The sequence below is a fragment of the Melospiza georgiana genome, chromosome Z (genome assembly GCF_028018845.1).
Source record: "Melospiza georgiana isolate bMelGeo1 chromosome Z, bMelGeo1.pri, whole genome shotgun sequence".
In the NCBI taxonomy this organism is placed as follows: Eukaryota; Metazoa; Chordata; class Aves; order Passeriformes; family Passerellidae; genus Melospiza; species Melospiza georgiana.
This window is the reverse complement of record NC_080465.1, coordinates 69,564,204-69,584,051: the sequence shown is the minus strand read 5'-3', so window position 1 is coordinate 69,584,051 and position 19,848 is coordinate 69,564,204.

The following is a 19,848-nucleotide window of genomic DNA, read 5'->3' as shown; positions in this document are numbered from 1 at the left end:
AGATTAAAATTTATATTCTTTATATAGTCTTACCAAGAAAAAAAAAAAAAAAGAGATCATGGGAAATTAACATTACAGGCTTACAAAACCATATGACACCATATCATGAACACAGATTATCTTCTCATAATATATTTGTCCAACTCTTTCCTTCATTCTAGCAGTATTCTTTCTCCTCTGGTTTTTGCTGTATTGTGGAACTTGATTCCTGATCTGGAATGGAGTTGCTACCACATTTATTTCTTTTGTCAGTGTTGTTATCTAAGCTCCCTCTGTGTCCACCTCTTTACAACAGCAAAGTCTAGAAGAGGAGAATCTCTTAAATAAATTCAGCACCAGAACTGTGGAATTGTTAAGAATCTATTCAGCAAACACAAATTCTTGTGCTATCGTTTCCACTGTGCTTGATTTAAAGCTATTTATAAGGCTTTTCAAGCTATAATTCAACAATTTCAAACATTTTATATGTACATAAAGTATTTGTATACATATGTATACAGTCATTAAGGGTAAAATTTGCACAACCCCTTCATGAGGAGCCTGGCCACAGAATTTTGCAAGCTTAGTTCTCAAATAATGGTATAAATCTTGCCAGTGACAGCAGCAGAAGGTAGCAGTGACAGCTGTGCAATGAGAAGCAATAGTATGGAATAATCATATGTTCCCACTGAAACATAATTAAATACTTAACATGCAGCTTAAGGTAACTTTCTGTGCCTGAAGGATATGATTGAGGAAGAAGGTGCTCTCCAAGTTCACCTGCAATGCCTTCAGTAAATGTAGGACTGTGGACCTAATCCTACACTACCCTTAAGCCGATGTAAACTCTTTTGAAATCTTTTATCTTGGACAGAATAAATTTGGGCTAGGGAGAAGAAGCTGAGTTGAGTTTTGCTCTGATAGCTGTCCCACTGAATATGACTTACAGCTTTGGTTAATTATGACCTGATTTTGAGCTAATATTTAGAACAAGGGAATAATTTCCTTTGAAAAACCCTACATGCTTTTGGAAAAAAATATCAAACTTAGATCACTTTCAAAGGAAATTAAATAGCTATAGCTGAGAGAAAGTGTCCCCGTGTATGCCTTGAAAATATAGATAGTGAATAGACAGTGAAACTATAAAATAAAAAGCAGTTCAGAGACCATTTATAAAAAGAAAAAAAAAAAAAAGAAAATAAAGAAAAAATCCCAGCAAGCAAAAAACCAAAACAAACTAAGGAAAAAAAAAGAGAGAGAGAGAGAGAAAAAAAAGCACTATAAGTGTTCTAAGCATTGTTCCAGTTGCAACATCATTTGAGGGGGCGGAGGAATAGTTCCTCCAGGATGCAAATCATTCACAGAAAAATGTGGGATTTGGTCAGAGCAAATTAAAACCAGATCAACTGATTATGAGGGGACAGCATTCAGACTTCTACTCTTCTGAAAAGAAATGCAATAAGTTGCTCTGTTCCTGGCAGTATGTACAATAGGATTCAAATCAGGGCCCAAGTGTGAGCTCAGTGAGATGCTCAGATCACTCCAATCTCTAATAATGCAGATAAAAATTAAATGGAGATGTGTTTCTGCAGGTTTCATTCACCTAGAAACATTCATCCACATTCCCACGCTGTCCTACTTCTTACCAGAGATGTAAAAGGTAGGGACATGCCACTGTCACAGCTGCTCCCTCAGAAACACTGAGACAGAGGCTGATGATACCTGAATAGAGTCTGTGTCATAGCCATTGTTTGCTTTTCCACATCTTAACCACAAGATCACCCTTACCCCAGTGCTACAGAGGGCTGTGAGCAGCATGGCTTCTCTGCTCTCCTCAGCCTTCTCACCACGATGGGCACATTTACACTTCAGCAATTAGCCCTAAAGAAATCAGTCCCTTCCTAAACATCCACAGAGATCCCTTTGACCATTCAGATAGGCGAAGAATAATGACCTGGAGAGTGTATGGATACATGGGAGCAGACAAGCTGAGGAGTACCAGAGATGCTACATGGACTGTCTGCTATTTTTCCTCCACAGAAGGAGCACAAAGGCAGGAAGGGCAGTGACAGCCCCAGGACCACACTGTGCCTAGATAAGGATTGTCAGCGACCCAGGTGAAGTTGACACTTGTTCCTGCAGGAGCCCTCTGGCACCAAACTCAGCAATCTGGGCTTGGCCAGGATGGGAATAAGAATTAGTCCCATTTGTTTGGCTCTAGACTATGCTAGAATAAATAGCTGCTTAGCCTTGGAGCTCAAGTGCAGATGTGCATCAGCCAGTTTGTTATACAAATCTGTTTCTCTTTTCTCATTCTGAATACAAACCAAAACCTCCAGAAAGGAAAGATAAAGATTATCTTTAAAAAAAAAAAAAAAAAAAAAAAAAAAAAAAAAAAAAAAAAAGGCTATCTGTGACCTTTATAGCACATGGATTGCTCTCTGAAAACAAACAGCTCTATGAGCAACAACAGCACAGATGAAACTTGATTCCCTACAGTTTTGTGTCCCCGTGTTGCTTGGTAATGTCCTGACTCCAGTTCTTCTCCACAGCCTTTATTTATATTCATTTTGCTTCCTGGTGCAAGATGCAGGCTGCAACATGGGGAGGCTGGTGCCAAGCAGGACACGCAGTCTGCACCGCCAGTTCAGCTCTGTGGGCTGCACAAGGCTGGCTACCAGGGCTTTTAAATCCCAACGGCTACATAGTCCATAAAAGTGGAAACAGCAGCAGCACCTACACAAATGAACTGAATTCCTCTAGAAGATGAAATATCTTCTCATGAGCAGCTGCTTCCTCTGAAGCACATGACCTTGTTGTGCTAACAGTGAGTGACAGTCTTTTAATTGACTCTAAGGATTTTAACACATAAACCTCATGAATTCCCATACGTATGTCACAAAATTTTCCATGGCAGAGTTTCCTATCGGGAAACACACTTGCTGTTAGCATATGTGGGTATAGAAGACTTGCATTTACTGATCTTTGGCATTGAAATAATTATTTTATACACAACCATTCAAGATGTAAAATACTGCAGATAGTTCCAATTGCTCCATTCATGAAGAATAATCTGATTCTTACACAAAAATTAGACTTGAACACAGTAATTAAATAATTCAGAGAAAGTTAAGGTGATTATGGGAACAAGAGAAATTTTCATTCTAAAATCTTTGTTTTAAACTTGGCTCAGTTTGTTTATGCTGAGCCACAACTGTACCTGAAGGGATCTTTCACAATTATGGAGAGATACTTTTGCAAGAGCAGGAAAAGAAGCTGAAAGAGGGTTTTAAACTGAAAGAAAGAGGTTATTAAACTGAAAGAAAGCAGAAACTTTTTACTAAGGATGTGGTGAAGCACTGGACCAGGTTGCTCAGAGAGTGTGTGAATGTCCCATCCCCAGAAGTGTTCAAGGCCAGGTTGGATGGGGGTGTGAGAAGCCTGGTGTAGTGGAAGGTGTTCCTGTCCAGAACTACAGAATTACATGGGCAGAATTACATGATCATTATATAAGGTTCCTTTCTGTCCAGGCCATTCTACGATTCAATAGTTCTGTGATTCTATGATTCTGTGATTCTATGATTGATTCTACAACTTTAGATTCTATGAAATGCAAGTTGGATTGTTAGGTACAACATTGTCTATAATGAAAATGAACTAAAAATATGCCCAAGTTTCTTGATGAAAACGAGCTCTTGTGTTTGAGAAAAAGCTGTAGGTAGAAGAAATATTTTCTAAACCAAACTGGAGCACTAGTTCCAAAATACTTGTTGAACAAGTGAGCTACATAAAGCATGATTACTCAGTTCATAATCTGGCACTGTTTTCTAAGCCAGCATAGAGATGTATGTTCTTACACTTTGGCATTTGCTTCTTGGCTGATGAAAAATCACTATCTCCATGTACTGTAAAACAGAAATCTGTACCAGACTTCTGAGGAAACAGGTCAGTGGGTTTAGTAGCAGACCGGACAACAAGTAAAACCTGATTTCTTCCACAGGTGGTTTCAAATGACTCACATAAATCTATTTTAGAAGCATCCGGATTTGGAGAAATTTAATATTAGGTATCTACCATGCAGCTATTCTGAGAACAATTTTAAAGGCACTGGAAATATAGAGTCATTGTGGACCTTCAACTTGTTTGAAAGTTTAAAGGGTTGTCAACTGAACTTAGAGACTCTAACACTCCATAGAGTAAGTTTCACATTTTTTTTATGAAAGAGACTTACTGCAAATCACAGAAGTAGCTAAACTTTTGTACTTTGAAAATGCTGGCCTTAGCTTCTCTGATATTTCTCATCCTTAAAATAAAAATAATGGACAAGATCTGGTAATATCACCACCTACTCCCATAGTTACCAAATTTGACTATATAAACATACGTAAAACTGAAGTGGGAGTTTGCTCTTCAAAAATGTGCTCTTCAAATAATTTCATTTGAGAGTACAGAGGTAGCAGCTGTAAAAAAAGAAGGAAACTGGAGAGATTTTTTCCTGTTAAATGTGATTAATAATTTATATATTGAACCCTACTGCAGTTTCACACAACCTGCATAACTCTCCTAAACATGACAGGTTCTTACTGTAAAGAACAGAAACTAGATATCAGCATTCTGTAGTAGCTGTTTCTGTGCTGCCTAGCAGGAAAATGTTTCCAACTTTCCTAGGTTATAACGGCACATTCTCTTTGCCCATCCAGGCTCATGCAGAGTACATGCTCTCATTTTCCAGCTGTTCCACTTTGTTTCCACATGATTATGACAGAATTCACTCCATAGGCAAAATAGTAAGAAACATCACAAAGGAGAATATACATCAAAGTGGAAAGACACACCAGACCCCTATAATTAGCATATTAATTTCATCTCAGCTTCTCTGTAGCCACTAACAGTGTGGCACTCAGTCTAGAGTCAACAGGAGATCCACAAAAACCAGATGTGTTGCATGGAGCCTTCTGTTTTCAAAAAAACATCCAGAAATAACCTCTTTTGTCTGAAAGGGTTAGTCCAATTTCATTTTTCCCTTTCCTCTTCTGCAGTTACCTTGATTAACACATTTCACCAGCAGAATTGTATACTAAATGTAAAGCCTCATTGCTTTACACACACACACGAGCACACAGAGATGTCTCTTCCTCTTTCACCTCAGTATTTTCCTGTTGCTCAGTCTGTGTGAGAGGTGGCCACCCCTGCTGGATTCTGGTCATTCAAAATGAGGTGCACCTCTGCTGGTGCTGGCTCTGCTTCACTGGAGAGCCATCATAGGATCTGGGCAGCTGCTGAAGCTCCCTCTGCACTCAAAGGAGACAGGAGATCTACTGTGTACAATTTAGATCATCCTTTAACTATAACATCTTATAAAATTTTTGTAGCAAATCACTCCCGTGCAGGTACCTCCTCTGCATTCATTGCAATACAACCTTTATGCATTGAGCAAAATGTAAGATGATCTCAGCATAGGTAGCCATGGAATTAACCTCATGACTAGGCTTTCCAGTGTTATGGCAATTTAAAGCATATAGGACTGAATTTATTACTTTAAACAGAAAAATCACCTTAATAGTATTAACAATTTATATGCAACACCTTCACCTATGAATATATATTTATGTGTTCTTCCTTCTCACCACACAGTGTAGCTATCATCAACGTTCGTATCATTGTGCATGAGAATCTCTGAAAATTTTCATTGAGCAGTTTGCAAGAAGTGATGGGTTAAAATCAAATTAGATTTATATAGTTTTGGTGAAAAAAATAGCTGCTACCACTTTGATGTGAGGGGCATATTTCAGAGATTTGTTCAAAATGTAGGTTTATTTCCATCTACTTCCTCCAAAACAGTCACAGAGACAATAATTCTGTCTGGGCCCCAATTATGTGCTCACATTGGGTGGAGGTGACTGACGTGTGTATTTGCATGGGAAATAAAGAGGAGTCTGCTTGAAAATAACTTTTTTTGTGAGGCACAATTGAGAGGCATGAAAAACTGACTGTCTCATTAAATTAATCCTTACAAAGGTTCCATTTGTCAAAACGCATTTTGAAAAATTAGATTTATAGAAATAATTCTGGAATTTGGACAACAAACTTTCCTTTGAAAGGAAAGTTTCTTGCTCAGGTTCTGCTAATACATGGCTGTTCTGATGAATACCAATCAACAAGTTTATTTTTCACTTTGCTTCTCCAATTTCTCTAATCTACAAACTAGTGCCTTGTTGTATAAGATAAAGGACGCAGGATAAGAAGTGCTAACATAAAGATATTTCTTCCAGGCACCCTTGACTAATCTGATCATTTACACCAGATATATGTTGCAGTTAAAATTGATTTAGGCAGATGTTTGTTTTTCACAGTTTTTGCATGATCAGAAACTTTTTTTCAGCTATCTGTGGGAACTAAAGGTGTTCAGAGTATGTTGTTAGGATAACAATAAGGTATTAGGATAGGAGTGTTTTTCTACTTGTAAATGTGAAATCAAGGTAGCTTATGGACTACAGTATTAGTCTGTATACTTTCAGGATTTATTCTTCATGCTGAATAGCATTTATGCTTTTTCACATGGTATTTTGCCCCCTGTGTTCTTAAATATTGGATTTTTCTGCTTCTGTCCTGCTATGGATTTATTTACAGAAAACAGACCTGTAAGGAGAAAACAAGGCAAAAACTTTTAATATCTTTGGTTTACTAGTACCTAAAAATAGGATTGGAGTTAGCCACTCAGCTATTTAGGGACTTTATCTAGGGCTTGTGAGTGTCATGCAAATCAAATTTTTTCTTTGACATTTGGTTCAAGATTCGAATTCTCTATTACATATTCATCATACATCCTTATTTAAAAGAAAAATAGAACAGCTTCCATCCTGATTAATTTACTTATAGCCAGATTAGCACATAAGGGAATGTATTGCATGCTGGATATAAGACCAGTGGAAGATCGTTGTCTTTTCATGGTTTAACACCATATGCCAAAGAATTCCTTGATGTTCTACAAAGATATTATTTCCTGCAAAAATAAATCCCTCATATACTTATTTAAATAACAAACACTTTACAGTAAAACTCTAACAAAAAAAAAATAGTAGGGGGGCATTTGTCAGCGTGTGTGCGCAATTTCCAGTAACTGAGCCCTTCAGGGTTAACACCTTTGGGCTCAGAGGGAGGCAGAGCTCTCTCCCAGCAGCTGCTGAAGCAACAACCTGCTCCTCATTCATACACCCACGCACAGGCAGGCTGGCGCAAGGCCTGGACAGCTCTTCCAGAAGCACGCAGTCAACGGATAGATAAAAGGATCCTGGCACTAGTTCCTCTAGGATGGCTGTATCCCTGGCAATAACCTCATTTATGACCTCTTAAAATGCATTAAAAAGACAAATTAGCTTGGCAATCAAACTCCTCTCTGATGGCGAGGAAAGAAGAGACAAGTCAGCGCAGACTAGCTCATTGGCTTACCTGTCATTTTTTGGCACATTTGCGCAAATTTTGTATTTCTCCCATTTCCCCATGCAAGAATAAAACACTGACCTAGACAGCAGCCCCTAGGCATAAAATTCATAGAATCATGGATTATTTTGAGTTAGAAGTGACCTTTTAAAGGTCACCTAGTCCAACGCCCTGCAACCAGCCAGAGCATCTTCAACTAGATCAGGTTTCTCAGAGCCCAGTTCAGGCTGACCTTGAATGTTTCCAGAGACAGGACATCCAACACTTCTCTGGGAAATCTGTTCAAGAGTTTCACTACTATCACTGAAGGAAAAGCTTTCCTTGTACCTCCTCTGAATCTACCCTCTTTAAACTAAAAGAGGTGTTACTAAAAGTTTAAACTATTAGCCCATGTCCTACTAAAGGGTCTGTCCCTATCTTTTGGGCACCTAAAGGCCACAGTAAAATCTCCCCAGAGCCTTCTCTTTTCCAGCTTGAACAGTGTTACCTCAATTACTGATTTCTCCCACTTTAGCGCTTTCCAGGTTTACACAAGAACTCATCTCAAATCAGACACTTAAGGCTTCTCTCAGCTAAGCACTTCACACCTAAGGCAATGGGGGCTCTGGCAGTTCCTGGTCTGTGCACCTGTGGCTGTCTCTGGTAGCCCACAGCCAGCCTAACTTGCTCTCCAACTTTGCTGTGCTCGCTGGAACAAAATAAATAGCATGTGTCTGAAAATCTGGTCCCTGGACATTTTTTGTTCTATTCTTCTTCTCTGAAGAATGTCCTAGATGTGACAGCATGACGGACACCTGGACATCACCTTAAAATTTCCAAGGTCCAATGTTCAGAAGTGTTAAGCATATTATCACCCTATGCAATGGGAGGATCTATGGGTGTTAAATATCCTTATCCTACCTTCTTTTGGGTAAGGAGCAACCAAAGCATTCATATTGCAGTAAAGTATGATCAACACCTGAACTTCTGAAATGTGTGACATTTTGTGTGAATCCATAATACCTGATAATAACTGTTTTTAAACCAGACAACTTCACAGATGCGGAGAAGATGCACCTGAAGATTAACTGTGAGGCAAGTCCTCAAGTCCGTACGTGTCCGCAATGCTGCTGCAAAGCCTTTGTGCATTTGTTTTATTTGACAGGATATCCACAGATGTGCCATATAGATTATTCTGCCAGCATAATGACAAAGACCACAATTGCATCTGCCTTTTGATCAGCTCACTTCCTTGCTGCTTGGACCACAAATGACACTGACAGAGAGAACACAGTGAACTCCTACAGCTACTATGAGCATTGTGGCAATATTTTCCGTAGACTTCCTCTGTACCATTGCTGTTTTGTTTGCTGGGAGCCTACATCAAAAGAAAGAAAACAAGAACATATTCTCTGGCCCTGAAGTCAACAACCTCTCATTCCTCAAATCAGCATCTAATTGAGACACTTGTGTCTGGCTTACGGCGTCAATACAACGTCATTGCTCAGTGTTTTTTCCTTTTCCACTGACACCGCTGATGCACACTGTTAGACAGCGCTGTTTAATTAAACCACAGTGACAGGAAAAGTGACCCAAAAATGCAGAGTCTAATAAAGCCATGAGCATAAAAATTGTACTTCTTCACCTTAGACATCCAAGATAAAACTATGATGTAGTTTTTACCATAGAGCTGCAAACATTTTATATATTTTTGTATTTTTACTTCTCTGGTAAGTAAAGCAAGGTAACACAGTAACAACTACAAGAGCTCCAGCTTATGCAGAGTTGAATTTTGTTCACCCCAGGCCTGAGGCATTGTAATTCTGTGTAATTGTGGAGGGACAGACAGACAGACATGAATTTCAGGTGCTGTCTGAAGTTGTCCTGGAGGAGGTTAACTGGACAGAAGCGTGCAGGTAAGACTGTGAAAAGGACAATGACTTTTTATTGCGTGGCTCTGGTGTTTTTCTCAGAGAGCTTTTCTTCTGTGTCCACTGCAGAAAATACTCCAGCTGGTAACCATTCTACCATTCCAAAATGTAATTTGAGCTCAAGTTCTCTGTAAAAGTGACTACCAGTAGTCATTTGCTTTTTTCACCATCCTGGAGGTACCTTTCTATGCAGCAGCCCAGCACCTTAAGTACATGGTAATTACGAAGGGGTTTTTACCTTACCTTAAACTTCACAGTTAAAGAACCAAAAATTTTTTCTATTTCAGCAGTGTAAAAATGTAAGAAAATCCAAGATGCACAAGAAACCAGATATTATTTGCTATTCAAATGCCACAGTGATTCTGGACCTTTGTAACACAAATATTTGCCTCTTAGCAAAAATATCTATGCAGCTCTATTACTTTTGTATAATTCCCAAATGCTATGATATCTGTAATCTTAATTCAGGTAAGTTTTTTCTTCTGAAACTTTTCAAAGATCTCTGCTTTGAAGTAATTAGAAGGAATCACAAGCATTTGTCAGATCCACAGGATGGAGTTGTACGAGATGCACCAAATCAAACTTGGGGGATCTTTAGAAATAAGAAGGAAGGAGGGGAAAAAAAGAAATCTGGTGCATTTTAACAGAGTGGAGTAATATTAGATATTTTTGAAAAGGAAATTTTCTTCTAGCCTGACTTCCTGAAGGCCTATGTGACAAGTTAATGCTATAAAGATACAGGAAGTGATTAGACTTTGAAAGCCTTTACTCCAGAGCACACAGAAGGCTGCAACTGAAACTAGTCTTAGAAACCCACTGTTATGTTCCACACAACTTTCTGGTACAGAACAAAGTTACGGATCTATAATTAGTCTCCAATGAGATCTGCTTGTGTAAAAATAAAAGAGAGAAAATGCTTCTGGCTACTCCACAATATGCTGGCTTCATAAAGTACATTACAAAGCAAGGTTAAGATAGCAATTTTTCACAACAATATCTTTAGAAGTGTTTCCTAATCTTCATTATTCCTGCTCCATTACTCTTTACAGAATATTGATTTTTTTTTTTCTTTTGGGAGCATGATTAATCTTATGGCAATATCACATCACAAGTCAATGAAATTGAAATATTAAATGCATTTTCATTTGTTATTAAGAGATTAGGATTTTGAATTTGGGCATTAATGAGCTGCTTCATCACTGCATGAAGTCAGTGAGTATATCTAGGGCTCAGCAGCTCTAGAAACAAAGCCACCTAATTTACAGAGATTTAGATAATTAATTTTGGATTAAAAACTTCAGGTGAAAACTCCTTTCTTTATAAAGCAGTGAACAGGATGCTTCATGTTAGGAATATGTTTAAATTAAACTTAAGTCCATGAAGTTCAATGCAAAGAGCAAATATCTAAAACACGTACTTCTTTATACATTTTTAGAATATGTAATAAGCAGAATTAGTCTCTATCCTGGAACAAAGGTAGTGGTACAGTTCCTTAAAAATAATTCACAAAACTATAACTTCAGTGGAATTACAGGGTATTCCAGGGTAATTGAGAGGTAAGGGTCAGCACCAATAAAAGTAAAAATCCAGAGGCAGAAACAGTTTGGAAAGGCTCTGCTTGGGTTGTTCCAAAGCTTTCAGCAAATGCTGCAGTGCCTTGCTCTTCCAGCTGCCACCATGCATGCCCAACTCATTTCCCTGCTCCCATTTCAAAGTCAGATTGAAACTCCACATGAGCCCTCTAAGGATGCACGGGTAATTGCATTACTCCTTAGGATATTTTGTCCATCATTCTCCCAGCCTAAAGTCTCAAGTGGATTGCAATCCCCTATTTTACAGGAAGGAAAGGGAAAGCAAACACTGAGTACCTCCATCCCACAGGCAAAGTACAGCCTAAGTCATATAATGTAATATAAATCAGAAAGGACAACATATGGAAGGGAACAAAAAGACATTAGCAATTAACATCTGATGTCTTAACTAAAGGTATTGATTCAGAAATCCATTGAAGGACCATAAAACTAATTTCTCAAGCACTATTGCTTTTACTTTGATAATACCAACATATTCTTTTATCTAAATCACATTCCTTAGACAGTTGCTAAATGACAATATATATTTCCTGGCTGTAGGCATTGTACACAAAAGGTAAAGTAATGTGGCTTCAGGAATATTAGCAATTGGCATCCTATTATAAGTGTGCAACCTGATCATTTATACCAGCAGGCAGCAAAGGGACATTTTCCTTTATATGCTGTAGCATATGAATTTGAAGAAAGACCTTTTCCCATTCAGAATGCAAGTTCCTAATCTCAGATGAGAGCAAAGTCCAACTCCCAGGTGGCTGACATGGCAGCCACAGAGATCTGCCCGTGTCTGCAGCGAGCGCCCATTTGCAGATAGCGAGCAGCACTGACGTCAGCGCCAGCGCAGGGCCATGTGCGCTGCACAGCAATCTTTCTCTTTGATCTTTCCCACTGACTCCGTGCTATGCTGATTGCCAGGGTTACCGTAGCCTATGCCAGCTAAACATAGGGAAAATTAAGTCAGTATTTACTAAACACTTACAAGGACTGTCCCAGTTTCAGAAGATCACATCTATTTCTTGAGTGACAGCATGTAAAAAAACTTCCAGGTCTCTTCTGAACCTTTTTATCACTGACAAAGCTAGGAGCACTTGAATGAAAATGTTAATAGTTTTAATGTACTACAGGTGTCAAAGCGTATTTTTACATTATGCCTTGATCTGAGGAGTCTGAAATTACTAAGCATACCTTCTTTTTATCTAAGGTTCCATTTTACATCCAAAAATTTAAAAATATTTGAGCAGTTCAGGAAGAATCATTTAGCTGTCCCTCAAAGGAGGCAATGTTTTTATGTGGGGTATTATTTATACCTGAAGTATTTGGGACCAGATGTAGTTTCCTAAAATTCTTGGGGTTGACAGAAACTTAACCTTTTTATTTGTTTTTTCAAAAAAAAATTTAAAAGTGGAAGCATGTTGTTCTTCAGCAGCATGGCAAGGAACTGGCAGCCCTGTCAGACCTTCTTGTTTCCATGCATCTCCTTTCATGGAAGCGGGTCTTTACCAGAGGGAGGTTCTTTTCACCTAAATGGAAGCTCTTTCTTAATTATGTCAGATCTCATGCAAATGTGTCCACGGAAAATGGGCATGTGCAAAGGGAACCCTTTAACCCTTTTCCTATGAGGCATCACAGGCACCTGCCAGGTTAAAACTCCCTTTTATGGTTAGAGGCGTGAGCAGCTGTGAGCACCTGCCTGTGAAACACCAGAGGAGACATGAGCTCAGAGGGCTTCAGCCCGAGCTGGTAACCCTGCTGCACCGGGGAAACTGCTTCCCCAGCTGCAAAGCTGTGCATCTTTGCAGCAAGAAATAATTAATAAGGTAGAAGAGGCCATGCAGGAGGACATGTAGCCTTGCATTCTAACAAACAGTGCTTTCTCCCCCGAGAGGGGAATCCTGAGTCTCATTCCTTGCTTCCATGTTGTTCAGGGACACTGCACAGCACAGCAATCAATACTGGAACCACAGCATCTCCCTTTCTTCCCTTCCCTCTCCTAAAGGGTATGAAAGCCTGCATCGCAGCATTTGGCTCCTTTGCCTCACCAGACCAAGGGAGACTTCTCTGGGGAGAAATTACATTTTTACAACAATTTGAAACAGCAAACATTCTTCTAACTGTTCAGCTGCACTAATGGCGCATTTATGTCTTTTCTCTGCTTTGCTGTGAGACAAGCCTTCAAACCGTTTATTTTAACATTTAACCTTAAATTCTGTTATTCACTAACCACATTTTTCAGCCAGAATAACATCTTCTATCCCATCAACCACCCTGGGGAACTTACTCTGCATACATGATTTGGTTATAAAACAAACCATTACTTTATTCCTTACTAATGGATTATACTCTGCAGAAGTATTTTTAAATGTAGCTCCTGCTAATTCTAATGAAATTCTAATAATTTCTATTTCTAATTTTCTCCTCCCTATGAAGAATGAACCTAACTGCATTTTAAAAGATTTTGTCATCCATTTCATAACTTGGGTTCGGTATTAAAATCTACCCTCGGGTGTCACAATGGGCCCAACCAGTGTGATGGCTTCCCACAAAGGTTCATGAAACCTGTAATTCTTGTTCCTTTCCCTGGGTTTGCTCAGTCTCACTTTCTCTTCTCCTTGAGGGACTCAAGAAGTTTGCAGCTGTGAGTCATCAGTAAGTAATGGTGGTGACTTCTAGAGAGCTGTGTCTTGCCACTCACTGCCACTCAGGGAACAGGAGGATCTGGGAGCAGAGGGGTTAACCTGACTGACAGCTTGTCCTTGGGGATCAGCACTGAGAGAACATGAGACACTGACATGGTATTTGGCTATTCTTGCTCTTCTTCATTCCACTCACAAGTTTCTCAGAGTCCCAGATTCTCAAAACAAAATGTTCCACTTTACTTTGAAACCACAGGCTGTTCATTCTCATGAACAGCCAAGAGACAAGCTGAAGTGCAAGCTAACAACTTTGCTTGTCTGGGGCTGATGAGCATGAAGGGTGGGATGGTTTTAGTTCTGACAGCTTTTTCTAGATCAGCATGATTTAGTATCCCAGGTGCAGATATACCAGGATCAACAAACACACATTGGCAATTCTAGATCCAATGAGTTACATCCTTTTGGTGAACACTCAGGCTAGCAGAGTTGAGAGCATTTGGTCAACACTCTCAGGGACACAAAAACATTCTTGGGGTGGTCCTGTGCAGGGCCAGGAGCTGGACTCAATCCAGGAGTGGGATCCTTGTGGGTGCTTTCCAACTCAGGATGTTCTGTGTTTCTTATCCCACACATTTTAGTGATTTCTGTCCAAAAATTGACATAAACCAAACACACTCTGGCTATCAGCAGTGGAAAGTCAAGCAGATACCTAAATACAGATTTAGCAACCTAACTGAAAAATCCTTCTATGTAATTTTGGCTATATTGCTTAAAGTGGTTTTGGACAAGGATTTTCATAGAGAAGTTTAGAAATTTGTAGTGGTAGTAGTAGCAGTAGCAGTAGCAGTAGCAGTAGTAGTAGTAGTAGTAGTAGTAGTAGTAGTACTATTGAAACAAGACTGTTGACTTCTGCTCTTGTACTGCACAAATCTGATTTACTGTGCTAAGCAGTAGAATATATGATCACATCTCTTTCATTGAAACAGGATTCTTCCCATGTTATGTGTTGAAAACTGAAAATACATTATACTGTACTGCCATACTCATAAAGATAGCAGAATAAAAAGGTCTGAAATTGATGTAGCCATGCTCTGTAACTGTTCTTTTTTATTTCTAGCTAATTTTACTGTTTAACATTATCTAAAATAGCTATATAGATTCATTATCTTCCATGGGCCTGATGTCAAGATGGCTGACATTTAATTAATTCCTAAAATTAATTAAAATTTGCATTTAAAAAGAAAAGCTACCTCACCTGCATTATGGATGAGAAAAATTGGGGGGAGAACATATAAGGAGCGAGGGCTAGAAAAAATGTCAATCTACTTTCAACTTGAACCATACCTTTCTACTTAGCAAAATTAGCTGAGATTTCAGAGCATTTTTACTCAACACCATTATACAGAATGTTTTAAGAAACCCTTTGGCAGTGTGGAAGGCTCTCTGATGGTTCAGACACCATCTGCAGTGCTGAAAGGCCATAGATCTGTCTTGGCCTCATCCAGAGGAGGTGGTTTGACCTTCAGGATTTCAAATTACAGACTGTGAGTGCCCTGAAGGTGAGGAAGACCTCAAGTTGCTCTGCTTTTCCACCATCACATAAGATCATGGAAATTACCCAGAAAATTTTTACAGCAACAATTTTCCAGCTCAACTGTAGTGTGGAATGGAAAATAAATAAAAGGAGAAATTAATATAGGGGACATTCAGACATAAAATAATTACAGAATTTCAGAACGTAAGTAATGACAGAAATTAAACTCATCTCAAAGTAAGGTAATGTGAAATTCTTTAAAATCAGTTAACAGGAAGAAAAACATTTTTGTGTATATGTTCTGAACTAAATTTTGAACCTAAAACAACTGTCCATAAATTTAGAGGTCACTGGTTTACCCTAAACACTGAGAAGAAAGACTAATGTTCTCAGCTTTGTGTTGTGGTGGTAACAGTTCTCGGGTGCTTTTATTACCATCACTGTTATTTTTATTTTTTTCAGGCTGTGTACATCAATGCCATGACCTCTGAGGTCAATATAAGTGACAGAAATTGGAAAGAAGAATATTGATTTAGGCAGAGGATGATGTGGGTTTTTTGAAATATCCTTAACTGCTGCTCTATTCCAAGCTGATCTCTAGTTACTCCCTGAAAATTAAATTGCTGCTGGTTACTTTCCAGTGTACTAAACAGATGAATCTTACAGCCCATTTATCTCAAAACAGATTAATTTTGCATATCAAAATGCATATCATCTACCCTAATGACAATGCCTTTCCAGTCAAACACTGTATACATAAGTACTTAAACAAGAGGGTGAATTTCTTTTTCATTCCTACACAGTTCTGTAATATTCTGTTGTTATTATGTGCTAACAAGTACTAGTACACAGAGAACCCAAAGTATGTGCGCTGGATTCCTAGTAACTGTAAATGAAATATTCTCTGTATCTGAAAAAACCCAGAATGCAAATAGCAAAGGAGAGACTAAGTCTATAGCACAACAGAATTATGAGAAAATCCAATACCACTTTGAGTACAGATGAATTAATATGATATATGACTGTGGAGTTTTTGGATACTTCTCACCATAAGTAAGCATCCATCTGGATGTCCTCAGAAACAACAACACATTGAGAAGCATCCAGATTTCTACAACTGGCATTATTCTTGTGTTTGAATAAACATTTCCTTTTCTAACCGCAGTCCATTCATTTATTTGTTTCTGCTCTTATTTCCTTTGGAATCTCTAACTGTTGTGGAAAAATCCACAGGCAAAAGCGAGGCATGAGGAAAAAATGACAAATTTTCCACACAGGGCTCTGTCACTGGTATGGCATGTAGCAGATCTGTGGGTCTCTCTAGATCCACCACAGTCAGCAGTACCAGGACTATCTACAGTATCTGTAGTAAGCTGATCAGTATCTCAGCACCACAGGAAATATATTTAAGGGAGTAAAGTCAAGTGAAAATCAGCTCTAGTATTATCTTCCTTGCAGTTGAGCCCTCAATTCTAAAGAACTTTTCTCCTTCTTTCTCTAAACTGATTTGTCATCTTTTCTTGCAGTTTTCACTTAAAGTCTTTGATAATAAGTTCGTGGGGAAAAGAAATTGAGTTTGCCTTTAGGTCTGAAAACAGATAGTCCAAGATTTGTTCAAACTTCCCAGGCAGAGATTCACTAGAAAGCCCTTGTTGGGAGTTCCTCAGCTAATGCCGGGTTAGGAGGGTTCATCTCAAGGGAATTCACCTCATCCCATCACATTTCAAAAACTCATATCAAATATTTTCAAAGAGTTAATGTGTTTTAAAATGGCAATAATAATGTGGACTTTATATCTACTTGTACATGTGTGTTTGCTTGTTTTATATATTTTCTCATAGGAAGAAACAGCTGCTTTTCCCAGCTTTCTCAAAACAATCTTCATTGTTTCCAATGCATCACATCCTAAAAGGAGCACAGTGTGCTGAACAATTACCTCACTCAGGAAGGTTCTTGATAATAGAAATGCTTTTAATGCAGTTTGTCCTCCCAAAGGATACTTCTACATGGATAGATGCTTTCCGAGACCAGCTGGCATTGAAATAAAATGCATCAAAAGCATCTAGAAAAGATGGTCCTCCTGAACTTGCATTATGCTTTATCCCACTCCTCACATATGGAATTTGCAGCAATTTTTTTTCTGCCAAATCTTTGCTATTGTTTTAGCACACCATTGTTTTGCAGTAAAATGTAAGGCAACAAAACTCCTTGGAAATGTTTTGTGAAGGTTTTGGTCTTGATACCAGTTATTATTATTGCTCCAAATATTGTTGTTATCATAATGCATTGGAAACAGTAGCACTGTTAAGAAAATAATTGTTAGGGTGTCCAGTAGGATTTTCATAGTGTGAGGATCAAAGCTCACACAGGGCCTAAACATGAGTGATCTTAGAAGAATTGTGTTAAGGAATTATGTTAAGGATGTACATTTCAAAATACTTACATCATACTATGCTCTAGCACTGATGGACTACCCAGAAGGACATTACAAATTTACTTCATTTAGATGTAAACTTACATTTTGGTGAAAGTAAAATCTCCACTGTGATCTGAACCTAAAACATAAAAGAGGTATTTCCTGGACCAGAAAAACACACCTCATTAAAAGGAAATTCAAAGCTTTTTGAAAGTTTCTCACCGTCTAATTAGAGAGTTCTTTTCATATTCTCAGTGGTAAGCCTGGAGGAGTTATTCCTCCAGTGGAGCTCCTGGAGGAACTGTTCCTCCAAGTCCAGCTGGCAGCAGAGAAGGCAGTGCATCATTCTGTAGAAGTGGATTCATTTATTTTCTAGGCTTCCGTGGGCATTATCACCTAACAACCCCTTGGCTCCTGCAGGACTGTGAACACTGGCTTGGCAGTAATCTTTCCTGCTCTCTTCCTTTGGCAAATTGCTTTGCTGTGATTTTTGGAAGTTAGTACTAAAGGTCTTGACGTGTTAAAAGGCTTCAGAAAATGTTTTGTGAATAATGGGCTGCAGAAGGCTGTTATGCACAAGAAACTTTTCCAATGCCTGCAAGGCATGGACTCTCATTTCTGGGGCCACTTCCAGTACAATGTCACAATTCCAACTGGAGCATTGTAAAACAAAGACTTGTTTTTTCTGCATTGAATGGTGACTAATATTCATATCTTGTTAGCAGAAATAGGTTAGCTTATTATTACAATTCAAGGCCTTTTGGCTACATAGACCAGTATGCTGGCTGGAGAGGGCAGAGGTGTGTTCTGAGGTCTGCAGTCCCTGGGAGATGTCAGACCAGAACGTGGCATACATGCTCTGAAGGAAACACCAATGGCTTTCATCTGCTTTTTTTGTGTACCTTTTCTCCACCATGACGAAAAGAAATCTGAGTCACTTTTTGCCCTTTGACCCCAAACTTCCCTTCAGTTTACTGTTTATAACTGTCTGAAATCTTTGTTCTCTTGCTCTGGAAAAAATAATTTATGCAGTCAATAGAAGGACCCTTTGTTCAAGAGTTAGCGATAGTGTTTCCTGCCACAGCCAGATAAACATACAATGTCCTACCCCCAGAAGTTTTATTACCAGTAAAACAAAAGCACAATATTCTCATCAAACAGACGGATCAACTGCAATCCACTTTAAATGAAAGCATGTAAACCAGGAAATCTGGGACTTCTACAAGGCTAAGCTGTAAAAGAATTTAGTAGGAAGTCATATCAAAGCTTAAAGGTATAAAATATAAACATGCCATGAATTCTAGGATAGTCTTTGATCTCAGCTTTGGCCTTATTAGTACGTTTGTCAATGGACACCATCAAGAAGGACCAACCTTCCCTTTTTACTCACAAACGCTGTTACCACTGCTATTGCCTCTGCAATGGCACAATGATGCCATGTATGGGGGTTTTCTGAGTGGAATGACAGTTATCTAACCAGGACTTTGGGCTTGGAAATCTTAAGAAACTTTCCAAATGTCAGTTAGTATCATCATACTCATAAAGCTGGGGAAATCTGAGGATCAGAAAAGTGATGCCAAAAGTAGGGTAAATTTTCATTTTGATACTCCAACGTGGCTTGCACTTCCGTGCACTTACTCAGTATTGACTCTTATTTGCCGTCCATATAAAGATAGGCATGGGAGAGACAAGTGATTGGAATCTGCGCATGGGGTGATTCACAGCTCCTTGCCACATGAAAAGAGAAACAAGCACAGAGGAAGAAGAAATAAGGTTTTCCACTTCAAACATTTCAAAGTTGTTGATAAAAATGCAAGCCCTCAGGTTTTGAATACTTTTCTGGAAGCTTAGTTCAACACACTGCTGAAAGTGAAAATCTGAATTAAAAACAATAACTCTGTGAAGATTATTGAAAACATTTTAAAAAACCATTTTTGCTCCCCAATAATAGGTATCTTAAATGAAATTCACAGATTAGAGCAGTTCTGGCTAATCAGAAGAGCAACTTCACACAAATTGTTGCTACAGAAGGGAATGCCAGGGTGAATCCAGTTCTTTAGAAAAAGTATAGTTGTTGTTTTTATGGGTAAAAGATGCTCAAAAGAGTGGTACAACACAAAGAGATTTTTTTCTCTATTGTTTGGATTACATACAGCGTTTCTGTAGGTGCCTTGGAACAGCAGCATCAATGCCAGAAGTACATACAGACCCTCACCAGTAATTACTGAACAATGTTGAAAATCTTCCTTTTTAAACAAAGCTTAAAAGAGGCGGCTGTCTTAAAATTTTGAGTCATAGCTATCACTTTGCATATGCTTCTTGTGGTATCCTTATGGAAATAAATAAC